This window comes from Triticum urartu, chromosome 1A, assembly GCF_056163025.1.
Source record: "Triticum urartu cultivar PI428250 chromosome 1A, HENAU_Tu73, whole genome shotgun sequence".
NCBI lineage: Eukaryota > Viridiplantae > Streptophyta > Magnoliopsida > Poales > Poaceae > Triticum > Triticum urartu.
Genome location: NC_141873.1, coordinates 525,591,814 through 525,608,641, shown reverse-complemented (window position 1 = coordinate 525,608,641; position 16,828 = coordinate 525,591,814).

Genomic DNA, 16,828 nt, shown 5'->3' with positions numbered 1-16,828 from the left:
TATCATTTTATTACATACAACAGGTCATCAACCCACATCGACAACAAGGATACATTATAAATACTAAAGTTTTCACCACACAACAAATAACAAGCCATGAAATGAACTTCAACTCAACCATTCTGCGGCATTGAAAACACTTGCTTTGAACCACAAGTGATTCTCTAGGAAGGGCCATCCGTTGTCGATCTGGAGACCAACGCAGGACTGATCATCTAGGCTGAAGCGGCCTACTATATCAGTACCAGGGTAGGGAACCACCCAAATGTCCAAGGTATAGACACAGTTGCTTCTCATAAATGTGTCAACAGCAGTTGGATCGCCTTTCACCATCATCAGATAGTTTTGTCCAAGGAAGAGCGAGTTTTCTCCAAGACTATCAATTCTGTGCCAGGGAGAAGGAGTTGGCGCTAGCACACTAGTATCCATCCCGAATACCATGCAACGGGTGTTGGAATAGGTTCGGAGAGTGCGACCATGGGAGACACCTGCTTCCTTAGCAGTAACATCATCAGTGGGTTGTATACACACAAGAAGAGGTGATCCATCGGAATTAGTTGCCAGGCGCCACAGAGTATATGGGCGCTGCTCGTGATCATCACCATCGGCATCTCCCCCTTGGTTATAAAAATTTTCAAGTATAGGTGGTGGGATGTTCACAGGACCTTGGAAACACAAGAAGAAGGTTAATTAGTAAAGGAAAACTTGCTAACCTGCATGCATGTGGATGAAACAATTATAATTACGGTGGAAGACAAACGTACCGAAACTATGAGGATACCATGCAAAAAGAGTGCCATGAGTGGTGGCAGCAAACACAAGGCCCTCGTATTGAATTGCATCACAGTACTCATTCGTGCACAAAAACTGAGTTTTGAGCAATGTACATCGAGTCAAACCACTAAGGATGGCAACAAGCTTGTCGAAGATAGCAACAACTTCATAGTTGTTGTAATTCCAAGAGCGGTTGGGAACTTGACAAATTGCTATCTTCCGTAGAAGACAGTCACCATGATCGTATTTGAACGCGCGTACATTACCGGTGTGCTCAACCTCTGGGCAGTGTGCTGAGATTTTTGGAAGTGGAACCCGGTGATGAGTGTACACATTCACAAGTTCCCACTCGCAGTTGGACCCAATGTAAACAACCCAATCTCCATTTGCGCCCGCCCAAACCTTGCCCTCAAGCGATGGCATCTTAACATCATACTTATCATTATCAAGCGGCATCAACTTGCACAGGGCGAGGCCTCCGTCGTGCCGGCGCCAGTCATCAGGGTCACGGCGAAGAAGATAGGGGAGATCAAACCGCTCCTTGACTCTTGGGTTCTTTGTAATGATGTTATTAGTTGAGTCGAGAATGGGCTTGAACGAACCTGCCATGCTAGCCGAGGTGATGATGTCGCACCGATCAATGAGTTCCTGCACCACGTCATCTTTCAGATCAGGGCAAGAATAACGGGGTCGTTTCCAGCATGTTCCCTCCATGGAGAAGACGATCGAACAATGGCAGAAGAAAGGGTGAAGGGCTGAAGGAAAATGGAGGAGGAAGAGGAAGAGCGTGCGACAGCAGTTCCAAATCGAGAGGGAAAGGCGAAGAGTCGATGGACGGTTGCGAGTTTGCCACGGTTCACGAAGGGGCGCCCCGGACTACACGTCCGTTCGGAAATACTCCTACTACTCGCCGTCGTCTTACTGATATGTTGGAACGGGACCACATGTCAACGAAACATGGTGTGTAATCTCTCGTGCAAAATGTGATCTGGCCGCGTTGGCCCGAGGTGCCGCATTAGTTATCGACCTTTATTTTTTTAATGGCGTGCCGATCAGTTTTGAAGCATGACTAACTGGTACTGTACGTGGAGAGGATGACAGCAGGGACCCGCCATGGTCATGGCAGTACGCAAGCAAGTGCCTTCTTATTTCAAGCCAATAAAAAATGGCTCCTCCTAGTGGATTTCTGACATCTGGGTCCCATGCCATTGTCAACGTAGTCAATAAACGAGAGAATTGCACAACGAGCGGCTGACACCAGGGACCCAGCAGCTCGCCCAGTTATTTTTGTTTTCGGTTAATTTGATAAATGGCACTCCAAATCTGGTGTATCCGAGAAATGCCACTGCAATTTCCAAACTTTGAAAAATGCCATTTCATGCCATTTCTAGTGGCATTTTTCGAAGTCTGGAGTGGCGTTTTTCAAAGTTTGCAAACTTCAGCGGTGTTTTTCAAAGTTTGCAAAAAATGCAGTGGCATTTTTCAAAGTTTGGAAATTGCAGTGGCATTTTTATGAATCGCCATAATTGGAGTGGCATTTATCTAATTTGTTTTTGAGACGGAAGCAGGGTGTCAACTGGGCTGTGTGGGACACTCTGGCCTGTCTAGACAGCCTTTTCTTTTATGTTTACCACATACCAGCCCAGTATTTTTTTTTCTTTCTGAAAATGGCTAGCCCAGTTCTTTTGTGATTTGTCAAGTAAGTCGCTTTATCAGGCCTGCTGGGTTGCAAATCTTTCAAGACGATGAGAGCTTCATTCGGCTGACCGAGAAAATGGCCTATCAGTAATGAGAAATGGGCTGTACATTTTTAAAACACATCAAACTGGCAATTATTTTCAAATATCTTTTTTTCATTTCGAGATTTAAAATTGCATTAATTTTTATGCGTGGACAATTTATTGGATTTTATATTGATATACATTTATTTTTAAAATCAGTCTGAATGTGACTCGAAATTTCGGGATTAAAAACAGTTTAGACCGCACCAACTTATGCAAAATTTCGTATAATTATTTAACCGTGGCCACAATATGGGCTGTAATGCTAACATAAAGAATATGAGCTCAAAAAAACCCATAAGAATTAGCAAATGGGCTGTAGATTATTTGAAATAATGGCAGATGGGCTGTATGTTGTTTTCCATAGATTTGAGGCTTTCCACAGACGGCCTGTATACTGTTGGATGTCCATCCAACGGCCGTCGTGCTTCTTCAATCTCCGCTCTTCCTGCTCCAGCCGCTCAAACAAGCGCCGACGGGACTGCCTGCTCCCTCCTTCATGCGGCCGGCTGTGCTGCCGCGCAGGCCTCACTACCCCCACCGTACTCCCATCGCTGGCCTAGCCATCCCTCTACTCACCCACACCTGCTGTTATTCTCCGGCGACGGCAGACGAACCAGTAAACCCTTGTACAGTCGTACTCCCCTCCGCGTGGGAAACAAAAACAACGGTCGAGTCTTCCCTGCCTTCGTGTCGTTCCCTTCCTAGGCCTCGCCGTCGTCCACCGCCCTGGTGCTCTCGGCGTGGCGTGGTCAGCGTGGTCAACGACCGACATGCATCTGAAGTGGAGTGTACGTGGAGAGGCTGACAGCTGGGTCCACGGCCGCACGCAAGGAAATGCCTCCTTATTACGCGCAAAATAATGATTTCCTCCACCTGACATCTGGGACCCACCGAAACGGCCTCTGTATTTCGCGAAAAAACGTTACCGCCGCTGACAGCTCGGACCCACCAGCTATATCTTCGCATGCAAAGAAGTGCCTCCTTATTACGCACAAAAAAATGAATACTCCCCCTGCTAGCTGGGACCCAGTATAGTTGGCCTACTAAGTTGACGGGGACAATGGGCTTTGTCAACTTAGTCAATATGCACGATTCTAGCTCGACTGACCGTACGATATCCATCCAACGGCCGTAGTGCTTCTTCAACCTCTGGTCTTCTTGCTCCAGCCGCCCAAAGCAGCGCCGGTCGTGCCGCCTGCTCCTGCCTCCCGTGGCCGGCTGTGCTACCGCGGAGGCCTCACCACCCCCATACTACTCCCACCGCTGGCCAGGTCATCCTTCCGCTCCACTCACCCACACCCCTTGTTATTCTGTGGCGACGACAGCGCAGTCGAACCAGTGAACCCTCGTACTCCTCTCCGCGTGGGCATCCACTGCCGCGTCTTCCCCGGCTCCGCGTCGTCCCCTTCCTAGGCCTCGCCGTCGTCCACCGCCGTGGTGCTGTCGGCGCGGCATGGTCAATGTGGTCAACGACCGAATTCCATCGGAAGAATACTGTATGTGGAGAGGCTGACAGCTGGGTCCACGGCAGCCGCAAGGAAGTGCCTTCTTATTACGCGGAAAATAATTATTCCTCCACCTCACAGCAGGGACCCACCGGACGCCCACCAGTATATCGCGAAAAAAACGTTTGCCCCTGACTGCTGGGACCCACCCGACGGGCCACCGTATTTCGTGAAAAAAACGTCCCCCCTGCTGTCAGCTCGGACCTATCGGAAGTGCCTCCTTATTACGCACAAAAAAATGAATACCCCCTGCTAGCTAGGACCCACCTTAGTGGCAGGCTAACTTGTGGGCCTACTAAGTTGACGGGGACGGAGGGCTTTGTCAACTTAGTCAATATGCACGATTCTAGCTCTAGTGACCGTACGATGTCCATCCAACGGTCGTAGTGCTTTTTCAACCTCTGGTCTTCTTGCTCCAGCCGCCCAAACCAGCGCCGGTCGTGCCTCGTGCTCCTGCCTCCCGTGGCCGACTGCGATGCGGCGGAGGCCTCACCATCCCCTACTACTCCCACCGCTGGCTAGGCCATCCCTCTACTCACCCACACCCCCTGTTATTCTGCGGCGACGGCAGCCTCACACCGCAGTGAACTAGTGAACCCTCGTACTCCTCTATGCGTGGGCATCCACTGCCGCGTCTTCCCCGGCTCCGCGTCGTCCCCTTCCTAGGCCTCGCCGTCGTCCACCGCCCTGGTGCTCTCGGCGCGGCGTGGTCAACGTGGTCAAGGAACGGCTTCCATCGGACGTGGACTGTACGTGGAGAGGCTGACAGCTGGGTCCATGGCCGCAGCAAGGAAGTGCCTCCTTATTACGTGCAAAATAATTATTCCTCCACCTAATAATGGGGACCCACTAGACGGGCCATCAGTATTTTGCGAAAAAAATCGTTTCCCCCTGACAGCTGGGACCCACTGGACGGGCCACCGTATTTCGCGAAAAAAACACCCCCTGCTGTCAGCTCGGACCCACCGGAAGTGCCTCCTTATTACGCAAAAAATGAATACTCCCCCAGCTAGCTGGGACCCACCTTGCTAGGAGGCTGACTTGTGGGCCTACTAAGTTGACGGGGATGAAGGGCTTTGTCAACTAAGTCAATATGAACGATTCTAACTCCAGTGACCGTACGATGTCCATCCAATGGCCGTAGTGCTTCTTCAACCTCTGGTCTTCTTACTCCAGCCGCCCAAAGCAGCGCCGGTCATGCCGCATGCTCTTGCCTCCCGTGGCCGGCTGTGCTGCCATAGAGGCCTCACCGCCCCCTACTATTCCCACCGCTGGCCAGGCCCTGCGGCGACGGCAGCCTCACACTACAGTCGAACCAGTGAACCCTCGTAGTCCTCTCCGCGCGGGCTTCCACTGCCGCGTCGTCCCCTTCCTAGGCCTCGCCGTCGTCCATCGCCGTGGTGCTCTCCGCGCGGCGTGGTCAACGTGGTCAAGGAACGACTTCCATCGGAAGAGTACTGTACGTGGAGAGGCTGACAGCTGGGTCCACGGCCACAGCCCAGTTTTTTATGATTTGCCAAGTAAGTCGCTTTGTCAGGCCTGTTGGGCTGCAAATCTTTCAAGACGAGGAGAGTTTTCATTCGGCTGGCCGAGAAAATGGCCCATCAGTAATGAGAAATGGGTTGTACATTTTTAAAACACATCAAACCGGCAATTAGTTTCAAATATCTTTTTTTTCATTTCAAGATTTTAAATTACATTAATTTTTATGCGTGGAGAATTTGTTGGATTTTATATTGAGATATATTTATTTTTAAAATCAGTTTGAATGTGAGTCAAAATTTCGGAATTAAAAACAATTCGGACCGGACCGAAATATGCAAAATTTTGTATAATTTTTTAACCGTTGCCACAATATGGGCTGTAATGCTAACAAAAAGAATATGGGATCCAAAAGAACCTTAAGAATTAGCAAATGGGCTGTAAATTATTAGAAATAATGGCAGATGGGTTGTATGCTGTTTTCCACAGATTTGAGGTTTTCCTAAAAAAGGTTGACGCACAAGCACTGACTATTGGATGTCCATCCAACGGCCGTCGTGCTTCTTCAATCTCTGCTCTTCCTGCTCCAGCCGCTCAAACAAGTGCTGGCGGGACTGCCCGCTCCCTCCTCCTCGCGGCCGGCTGTGCTGCCGCGCAGGCCTCACCGCCCGACCGTACTCCCATAGCTGGCCTAGCCATCCCTCTACTCACCCACACCTGCTGTTATTCTCCGGCGACGGCAGACGAACCAGTAAACCCTCGTACAGTCATACTCTCCTCCGCGTGGAAAATAACTGTCGAGTCTTCCCTGCCTCCGTGTCGTCCCCTTCCTAGGCCTCACCATCGTCCACCGCCCTGGTGCTCTCGGAGCGGCGTGGTCAACGTGGTCAAGGAACGACTTCCATCGGACATGGACTGTACGTGGAGAGGCTGACAGCTGGGTCCACGGCCGCAGCAAGGAAGTGCCTCCTTATTACGTGGAAAATAATGATTCCTCCACCTGACAGCTGGGACCCACCGGACGGGCCACTGTACTTTGCGAAAAAAATGTTTCCCCCTGACTGCTGGGACCCACCAGCTACATCTTCGCACGCAAGGAGTGCGTCCAGGCAAAAAAAAAACGATTCGCCACCTGACTGCTGGGACCCACCAGCTACATCTTCGCAAGCAAGGAAGTGCCTGACAGTCGGAACCCTCCTGGTCGAAGCATACGTAGCGTTGTCATTCTGGTCGCGAACGTGTACGTACATACTGGTCGATGTAGAGGCGCGCACGTGTCGTAGTAGAGGCGCGCACGTGTCATAGTAGATGCGCGCACAGAGCATGTACACGTACGTACAACGGCCAGGGTGCAAGAAAGAAAATACGGCCACATATGTGTACATACGGGCGGGGTCTCGAACGCCTACTCGCACATACGTACGGCCAGGGCTCGTGTACATGGCTGGGTCGGAACGGAGAAACAACATCGTCGTCGTGTTCATGGGGAGGCAACGGAATGCGTCGTGTTCATGGGGAGGCAACGGAATGCGTCGTGTTCATCGGGAGGCAACGGAACGTGTGGGAGCCAACCGGCTGGGTCGGAATGGAATGCATAGTCGTGTTCATCGGGAGGGCTTGGACGGAACAGGCGATGGAAATGAGGCATGGCGTACCGCACAATGGAGGAAACGGACCTCCTACGTTCGGAACAGGGTCCTGTTGATCGGGAGGGGTATGGCGTACCGCAAAACAGAGGAAACGGACCTCCTACGGTCGAAACGGGGGTCCTGTTCATCGGGAGGGGTGTGGCGTACCGCAAAACGGAGGAAACGGACTTGTATTGGAGCGCTATGGTCGAAACGGGGGTCCTGTTCATCGGGAGGGGTGTGGCGTACCGCAAAATGGGACTCCACGGGATACTCTTCATCTCTACCGTCGACCCCCTCCAGCCTCCACGAGCTACTGTTCATCCACCGTCGACCTCCTCCAGCCTCCACATGCGACTGTTCATCCACGGGCTCCTGTTCATCCAGCCTCCACCGCGCGCTACTCCACCGGCTACTATTCAACCAGCCCTCTCCACGGGCTCCTGTTCAACCACCCCTCCATGGGCTACTGTTCATCCAGCCCTCCATCGTCTACTCTTCATCCAGCCCTCCACGGGGTGGTCCTGTTCATCCAGCCCTCCACAGGGTCCTGTTCATCCAGCCCCAACTGGCTCGATCGATCAGGGTCCTGTTCATCCAGCCCCAACTGGCTCGATCGATCAGGGTCCTGTTCATCCAGAGGCAACACCACGGGGTCCTGTTCATCCACCCCCACCAGGAACTGTTCATCCACCCCCCCGCAACGCTCACTATTCATCCAGAGGCAGCATCGATCGGCTTCAGTTAGCAGCAGTAGCGAAGGAATCGCTAGATCGGGTTCAGTTAACAGCCATCGATCGATCGCTCGGGTTCAGTAACGCGTAGCCTGCAGTGCAATCGCTCGGGTTCAGTTAGAGCCCAACGCCTCGCTCGGGTTTAGTTAGAGCCAACGCCTCGCACACACACGCGCGCGTGTACGAGAGAAGCGCGCATCGCTCGGCCCCCGACCTCCCACCGTAATCGGGAACTCCCCGAAATTTTCCTCGCCCTCGCTTCTACCATGGTTTTTTCCGTCATGGACGGCCCAAAGAATGTCATGCAGCTGCGCCTCCGGCCCGCCCAGGACGAAAAGCCCATTTTCTGTCATGATTTTTTGCCATAGAAGTAGGATCCCACCACATCTATGATGATACCGGGTTTTGTCACAATTATCGTCATAGAAGTGTCATATGTATGACAGAAAAAATTTCGTTCGGCCCAAAAATGTCACGGATGTGTCTTTTTTTTGTAGTGAAGGGCAGTGTCAATGGAAGACAAATGGACTTCATTGAGAAACTACAGAAAATCTAAGGGGTTGTGTTTCATTTGTGGGGAGAAATGGTCCAAAGATCATCAGTGCAAGTCCACGGTTCAGTTACATGTGGTACAAGAACTCATTGAACAGTTGCACAGCTCTTCTACGTTCCTTGAGGAATCAGATAGTGACTCTGATAATTTAATGTTGTTGTCTGCAGCTGCTACTGGTGATACAGCTTCTTTGTTATTCCTGTCTTTACCTGTCATCATCAGGAATACCGAGTTTAAGTTTCTGGTTGACTCGGGCAGCACTCACTCTTTTTTGGATAGTTCCCTGCAACACATTCTTCCAGAAGTTACTGACATAAAGGCAGTCACTGTCAAGGTAGCAGGTGGGGGAAAATTGACATGTTCTCAACAAGTGAAGCAGTGCCAATGGGGTTGTCAAGGGCAGGAATTCTATCATGATTTCAGGCTTTTGTCCCTGGGTGGTTATGATGGTATTCCGGGCCTCGATTGGCTAGCAAAACACAGTCCCATGTATATTGACTGGGACCAAAAGTGGCTTTCATTCCAATACAGAGGTGCTACAGTTACTTTGCAAGGAGAACTACCTGAGGAGTGTGCTTTCACTGTCATGGCTATTTTCCAACACAACTGTTCTGAACAAAGGAAGCAACTGCCTGAAATTCAGGCCTTATTGGACAAATATGCAGTGGTTTTTTCTCCACCCACTGGGTTGCCTCCCAGAAGGAAATTTGATCACAATATACCCTTAATTCCTGGGGCACAACCAGTGTCAATCAGACCCTATAGAATTCATCCCCACTTGAAAGTTGAGATGGAAAAACAAGTGCAAGCAATGCTGCAAGAAGGTCTAATCCAGGTGAGTAATAGCCCATTTTCTTCTCCTGCCCTGATGGTCAAGAAAAAAGAAGAGGGAGATTGGAGGCTGGTCATTGATTTCAGACATGTCAATGCACTTACACTGAAAAGTAAATATCCTATTCCTGTCATAGATGAGTTACTGGATGAACTTGCTAGGGCTTGTTGGTTCTCTAAGTTGGATCTTAGAGTTGGATACCATCAAATCAGATTGGCACCAGGAGAGGAATTTAAAACGGCCTTCCAAACACATTCTGGCCACTATGAGTTCACTGTAGTGGCTATGGGTCTGACTGGAGCACCTAACACATTCCAAGGGGCAATGAACACAGATTTTGCTCCAGTCTTGAGAGGAGAGGACCAGTGTGCAGTATGTTTCTTTGATGACATTCTTATATTCAGCAAAACCCTCAAGGCGCATTTCATACATCTGAAAAAAGTGCTGAGCATTCTGTTGGAAAAACAATTGGGAGTCAGGTTGAGTAAGTGTGACTTTGCTAAGCAAGAAATTGCTTATCTAGGCCATGTCATTAGTGACAAGGGAGTTTCTATTGATGCCACTAAGATTGCAACTGTCAAGAATTGGCCAGTGCCTGTGGATGTCAAACAAATCAGAGGATTCCTGGGTTTAACTGGATACTACAGGAAGTTTATCAAAAATTATGGAATGATTAGCAGGCCCTTGACTGACTTACTGAAAAAGGGCACTATTTTTGTGTGGACACCAGCTACAGAGCTAGCTTTTCAAACTCTGAAAGAAGCTCTTATTAATGCCCCTGTGCTTGCTTTACCTGATTTTTCCAAACAGTTTGTGGTTGAAACTAATGCTTGTGATGTTGGTATTGGTGTTGTACTCATGCAACAGGATCATCCCATTGCTTTTGTTAGCAGAGCATTAGGTCCTAGGAACAGGGGTTTATCTGTTTATGAAAAAAGAATACTTAGCTATTTTGTTAGCTATTGAACAATGGAGGCCATATCTGCAGTTCCAGGAGTTCATTACCAGGACAGATCAGCGGAGCCTAGTTAATCTATCTGACCAGAGGTTGCATACACGTTGGCAACAAAAGGCACTTACAAAAATGATGGGGCTTAATTACAGAATTGTTTACAAGAAAGGGGCTGACAAATCTGCAGCTGATGCTCTCTCAAGGAGACCTCAGGCATATTCCATAGTGCTAGCAATTTCTGGTGTTAAATCTAACTGGCTTGAGGAAATTGTTGTCAGTTACAAGCATGACCCCAAAGCCCAGGAACTTCTGCAGCAGCTGTCAGTGAAACCTCAATCCAGCAGCAATTTCAAACTAATCCAGGGAGTGTTGAGATACAAAGGATGCATCTGGGTGGGTAATGACAATGAGTTGCATGTCAAGATTTGTCAAGCCTTTCATGATACTCCTCCGGGTGGACATTCAGGGTTCCCTGTTACTTACCAGAGAATTAGAGCACTTTTTAAGTGGGTTGGTATGAAGAAAAAGATACAACAGTTTGTACAATCTTGTCTAATTTGTCAGCAAGCAAAACCAGAAAGAGTAGCTTATCCAGGACTGCTATCTCCTCTACCTGTCCCTGCTAGGGCTGGGGAAACTGTCACTATGGATTTCATATCAGGGTTGCCCTCCTCTGACCAATATGACTGCATTATGGTGGTTATCGACAAGTTCACTAAATATGGGCATTTCATTCCTATCAAGAATCCATATACTGCCCAGAAGATTTTTGAACTATTTTTGGACAATATCTACAAACTCCATGGCATGCCTCGTTATATTGTGTCAGATCGAGATCCTGTGTTCACCAGCAACTTTTGGCAGGCCCTGGTGAGAAGAACAGGGGCTGTACTTAACATGAGCACAACATATCACCCAGAAACAGATGGACATACAGAGCGTGTCTGTAACGCCCTCGATGCGGCTATATCTCCCACATGTCTAAGCACGACTTAGAGGCATAACCGCATTGAAAGCAATGTCGCAAGTGAGGTAATCTTCACACAACCCATGTAATACATAAGGGAAAAGATACATAGTTGGCTTACAATTGCCACTTCACACAATTACATGAATAAATCATTACATCAACCAAATACATACAAGGTCCGACTACGGAACCAAAATAAAAGAAGACTACCCCAAAAGCTACACAGATCCCCGATCGTCCCGACTGGGCTCCACTACTGATCAACTAGAACGAAACAACACAAAGGGCAAGATCTTCATCGAGCTCCTCCTTGAGCTTGGTTGCGTCATCTGCTCGGTTCAACGACACCTGCAAGCTGGTTTTGGAAGTATCTGTGAGTCACGGGGACTCAGCAATCTCACACCCTCGCGATCAAGACTATTTAAGCTTATAGGTAGGATAAAAGGTATGAGGTGGAGCTGCAGCAAGCGACTAGCATATATGGTGGCTCACATACGCAAATGAGAGCGAGAAGAGAAAGCAAGGAACGGTCGAGAAAACTATGATCAAGAAGTGATCCTAGACTACTTACGTCAAGCATAACTCCAACACCGTGTTCACTTCCCGGACTCCGCCGGAAAGAGACCATCACGGTTACACACGTGATTGATGTATTTTAATTAAGGTCAACTTCAGGTTTTCTACAACCGGATGTTAACAAATTCCCATCTGCCCATAACCGCGGGCACGGCTTTCGAAAGTTCAAATCCCTGCAGGTGTGTCCCAACTTAGCCCATCACAAGCTCTCACGGTCAACGAAGGATATTCCTTCTAGCGGGAAGACCCGATCAGACTCGGAATCCCGGTTATAAGACATTCTCGACAATGGTAAAACAAGTCTAGCAAGACCACCCGCTGTGCCGACAAATCCCGATAGGAGCCGCACATATCTCGTTCTCAGGGCACACCGGATAAGCTAAGCGTACAGGAGCCAACGTAACCCAAGTTGCCAAGGGACGGCCCCGCACGGTGCTCTGGGTTGGACCAACACTTAGAGAAGCACTGGCCCGGGGGGTTAAAATAAGATGAACCTTGGGCTGGCCGATCCAAGGGAAAGAAAAAGGCTAGGTGGCAAATGGTAAAACCAATGTTGGGCCTTGCTGAAGGAGTTTTATTCAAGGCGAACTGTCAAGGGGTTCCCATTATATCCCAACCGCGTAAGGAACGCAAAATCCGGGAACATAACACCGATATGACGGAAACTAGGGCGGCAAGAGTGGAACAAAACACTAGGCATAAGGCCAAGCCTTCCACCCTTTACCAAGTATATAGATGCATTAATTAAATAAGAGATATTGTGACATCCCAACAAGTAAACATGTTCCAACGAGGAACAACATCTCCATGTTCCAACAAGGAACAAACTTCAATCTTCACCTGCAACTAACAACGCTATAAGAGGGGCTGAGCAAAGCGGTAACATAGCCAAACAACGGTTTGCTAGGACAAGGTGGGTTAGGGCTTGGTTCAATAATATGGGAGGCATGATAAGCAAGTGGTAGGTATCGCAGCATAGGCATAGCAAAAGAGCGAGCATCTAGCAAGCAAAGATAGAAGTGATTTCGAGGGTATGGTCATCTTGCCTGAAATCCCGCAAGGAAGAAGAACGAGTCCATGAAGAAGACAAACGGACGTAGTCGAACGGGTCCTCACAAACGCGACGTTAACGGAACCAACCCGAAGAAGCAACACCGGAAAAGAAGCACACAACAAAGTAAACAACCAACACATGAATATGGTATGATATGCGGGATGCGGTATGCGATGCATATGCATGATTTGACAAAGAATGATTGAACCTGGCCTCAACTTGGAAATCCAAGAGTGCCACAGGAAAGGTGAGGTGATTTCGGTTGAAATCGATATAAAGATCGCCGGAATCAGATGCACGGTTTGAAAATGGCAAGCAAAACAAATATGGCACCGGTCTGCGATAATCAGCAAGTAGCCAACTAAATGCACCAAGATAAATATACTACAACACTCAAACATGGCAACAAAATACATGGCAGGGATCCACTCATAATGCTTGACAAAAGGTGAACACTGAGCTACGGTTAATTCACTCAATAACCGGTTCAAACAAGTATGGCAAAAGTGTAAACGATAACAGATTTCAGACTTAGTGAAATTAACACAAGCCTGGAATTTCAGATCAGGTAGCACACTTTGGAGCATAAAAACTATATGCTACAGGAACTTAACATGGCAAAGTAAAGCATGGCATGAAGCTACTCAAAGAGCTTAACAAAAGTCCCTTAGAGACCTTGAGCCAAAAGGGATCAGAAAATACAATTGCAAGCATGTGAACATGGCAAAAACATAATCAGATTACAGACTTAGAGAAAAACTGGAGCATGCAAATCTGTTAACGAGTAGGCATGTTTACGAGCTCGATGCACTCACTACAGAGCAAGGCATGACAATCTAAGCATACACCCATCAATAATACACATTGTATAAGTTAGAAATGGCAAGAACAACAACATAACATGCACGGATCAACAACAACATCCTCGGCAAAATCGCTAACAAGTAGACAATCTGCCAGGAATTACGAAATAGCAAAAATAGAGCTCGATTGACTCAAGCTAGGGTGCTCCATAAATGCAAACAAAAACATGGATGGATAGATAACCACAAGATTAACAAAACATCATTACTGATCATCCTCAAAAGAGGCACGGATCACTAGGAAACAACATGAACATATGGCATATTGATAAAAACAGATCAAGGACTTAGAGAAATTCTAAGTCCCTGAAATCAGCATTAACGAATGCACTACTTTGCAAGCTTGTGCTAGTCACCACACATATCACAAAAATACATGTAAAGCACCTCTGTAAAGATGGCATGGCATATAAAAAAACACATGTAGAGCTCAGGATCATAGCATGCACACATTAAACATGGCAAAATGACAAATAGCCATTTGGTGCAGCAGATCTGACAATTAACTCAAATAGCTCTCTTCCAATAGCATTTCGGGCATCAAGGTGAGCTCAAATGAAAATGATGCAATGAGATGAAATGATGTACTCTCTGAGATGAACATTTTGATATGCTACACGCGCAAAACGGAGCTACGGATGCAGAGTTATGGCACGATGAACATGGGCATTTGAATCTGGAAATTTCGGGGACTTTAGAAATTCAGTGAGCGTCAAATAGTAAAAATCGCATGGGGCGGAGAATAGCTGGGCTGCTCACCACTGGGCTCGGCCCACGGGAAGAGGAGAAGGCCGGCCGGCGGGAGCGGCTGCGCTGGGCCGGATGCGGGGCCTGGCGATGGGGCCCACGAGGAGGGGCTCGTCGTTCTCCTCCCGCAGCGGAGCAGAGACGAGATCGGCGGCGCAGGATGGCGACGAGGGCCGGCGGCGGCGCACAGGGAGGCTGGCGACAGGCAGATCCATGCCGGGCACGCAGAGGGGAACCCATTCCCGGCGGTGGGAGGCGGATCCCGCGCGGAGGAGCTTGGGGTCGTCCTGCAGAAGGCGACTCCGGCGAGAAGGATACGACCGCGGGGCAGATCCGAGGCAGGAGGCGGAGTTCGGCGGGGTAGGAGGCGACGGCGGGATGCTCGTCGGCGTGCAGAGCGAGGATGGCCGGCGACGGGGTCGTGAAGCTCGGGCGCTCGGGCGGCGGCGGGATCTGGCCCGGTTCGGCCCCGCGCGGGCCGGATCTGGGCCGGCGGGTGGCGCGGCGAAGTGGGGAGGCCGGTCGGACACGTGTCGGCTCCGGATTGGACGAAGGCGGCAGCGGACATGTCCGGGCGGTGGGAAAAATGTCCGGCGACGCGGAGGGAGTTAGATCTAGGCTTTGTACCGTGGAATTTTCGGGGGAGGCCACATATTTATAGATAGAGGGAGCCAGGAGAGTCCAAATGAGGTGCAGTTTTCGGCCACGCGATCGTGATCGAACGACCGAGATGATGGAGGAGGTTTAGGTGGGTTTTGGGCCAAATTGGAAGGGTGTTGGGCTGTAACACACACGAGGCCTTTTCGATCCCTCGGTTAACCGTTGGAGTATCAAATGAAGTCCAAATGGCACGAAACTTGACAAACCGGTAGTAAACCCAGGCCGGATGACAAGTCTCGGTCCAATCCGAAAACGTTTAACACCCGTACATGAAAAGAGGTAGAAAGGGACACCGGGTGACATAGGAGCGCCGGATTGCAAAACGGACAACGGGGAAAATGCTCGGATGCATGAGACGAACATGTATGCAAATGAAATGCACATGATGACATGATATGAAATGCATGACACGCAAGCAAAGACAACGCAACAACAGCGAATAACTGGAGGACACCTGGCACATCGGTCACGGGGCGTTACAGTGTCAACCAGCAAGTGGAATGTTTCCTGAGGTGTTTTATCAGCGCTCACCCAAAGAAGTGGTTTAAATGGCTTTCTCTTTGTGAATTCTGGTACAATACAAACTGGCATTCAGCACTCGACAAATCACCCTTTGTGGTTCTTTATGGCCATGGTCCGAGGCACTTTGGCATTTCAGCTTCGGATGCAGTTGATCCTGTTGATCTGCAACAATGGTTGGATGCCAGAGAAGTCGTTCAGCAGTCTGTTCGCAAGCACTTGTTGCGTGTTCAACAGAGAATGAAACACCAAGCTGATAAGAAGCGCACGGAAAGATCATTTGCTATGGGCGATCGAGTGTTCCTCAAACTCCAACTATATGTGCAATCGTCTGTGGTGCATAGGGCGAACCACAAGCTTGCCTTTAAGTATTTTGGACCGTTTTTGATCCTGGAGAAGATCGGAGAAGTGGCCTATCGCCTACAGTTGCCAGCATCCAGCCGCATTCATCTAGTTTTCCACATTTCACAGTTGAAACGATGGGTGCAACCACACCAGGAGGTTCTTAGATCGCTTCCTTCTGTTGACGCTCATCTTCAGTTCCCTGTTCAAATTCTGCAGGAGCGCATTCGCCGCGCGAACAATCGATCAGTGGCGCAGGTTTTGGTCCAATGGAGTGGAGGGGATGTTTCTTCCGCAACCTGGGAGGACAAGGACTCACTTCGTCAGTTATTCCCGCGTGCGCCGGCTTGGGGACAAGCCGGTCCTGAAGAAGAGGGGAATGTCAGCGATCAAGGCATCGGTGCAGTACAACCTGGAAGGCGCGAAGGAAGGGAATCAACTCGTGGGCCGGCGGCTCGACCCACTCGTGACCGGAATCTTCCCCGGTGGCTTGCATGTCCGAACTGGGCCCGCTAAGGGTGTACGCGTTGATATAACCGTTGGGAACAGTAGCGTGTGGATCTGGGAATTGACTGGTGGCTTCGGCCGAACCTCGCCGGTCGCGTGTGAGCTTGTAAAGCCAGCAATGGCGGATCTCTTCCCCTAAATTCGATATCCCCTGTCGGTTGTTCACACGCCGCTTCCAGCCCAGGTGGTCGCCAAGATCGCTGATATGATGACGCCGGTCGTCGTGAACTTGCCTTTCGATGAAGTCAACACCACTCTCTGGAAACGCTGTTTCCTGGTGGAATCCGCCGGAGAAACGCTGGTCGTCTTCAAGCTTGGGAATCGCGTGGAGGTTTTCAAGTTGGAC